The following is a 1063-nucleotide window of genomic DNA, read 5'->3' as shown; positions in this document are numbered from 1 at the left end:
TTTGCCTTCTAGACCAAAGTAATGTTCTTATTTTTCATGCCTATTCTTGGTTTCATGCATTAGCTTTGTTCACATGTGAAGATACTTGCTTTCTTCAGAGCAATGATAAAACGGCTGTCTTTTAAAAAAATAAAGTCTTGGAAAGCTAGGATTCGCTAATATTTGCTTTCCATTTATTTTGATTTGTCCCTTTGAGAACATGAGAAGTTTTTGGTATGGCAAGGTAAGAAGAGACATGTTTGCATACAAGAGCAGAAAAAAGCCTTTGTTTTCAGCAAATGTGTTTTTACTACTTCGGATTCAAGCATGAATTTTTGCACATTTGACCATTGATTCTACCACGTAGTAAATTAAATTCAATTGTTTTAAAGGAAATGAATTTAAAGTGGTTTAGATTTTTTTTTCATGTTAAAGCAAGTGGTTTACCCTCTAGGAATGTAGTCACTCTCTTTTCTCTGTTGAATGTGTTGTCTTGGATGGTTTTTCTGTAGCATGATCAGTTATATGACGAGTTTACCTCTGTCATCTTTCTTTCAATTGGTTTGTCCCATTTGTTCTTTGCTTTCCTCTTCTTTGAATCCAGTAATACTTAAAAATATAATACATCATGCCTAGGTGCAATTTATTGAGAGATTGTGAAACTGAAATAACACTTTAAAAAGAATAAAATAGTGGCTAAGGATTGAGAATGAAGCAAAGAGATTCAACATTATGAAAATGTCAACTTTGAGGACTGGGGAGATGATTCAGAGGTTAAGAGTACTGGCTGCTGTTGCAGAGGACCTGGGTTTGATGCCCAGCACGCACATGGTGGCTAACAACTGTCTATAACTCCAGGTTCAGTGTATCTGATGCCCTCTTCTGACTTCTGCAGGCATTACATGACACAGGTACACCTACCTGCATGCAAACAATACACTGATACACATGAAATAAAAAATAATAAAGTGTTTTAAGAAAATGTCTACTATATCTAATTTAATGTATAACTTTTATATGATTCTCTTTTCCTTAAATTACTGGTAGAGTTTTATTGCATCATGGCATTCTTACCCAAAGAACA

This window comes from Nannospalax galili, unplaced genomic scaffold, assembly GCF_000622305.1.
Source record: "Nannospalax galili isolate Female #2095 unplaced genomic scaffold, S.galili_v1.0 scaffold45, whole genome shotgun sequence".
Classification (NCBI taxonomy): domain Eukaryota; kingdom Metazoa; phylum Chordata; class Mammalia; order Rodentia; family Spalacidae; genus Nannospalax; species Nannospalax galili.
Note: the sequence above shows the minus strand (reverse complement) of the source record.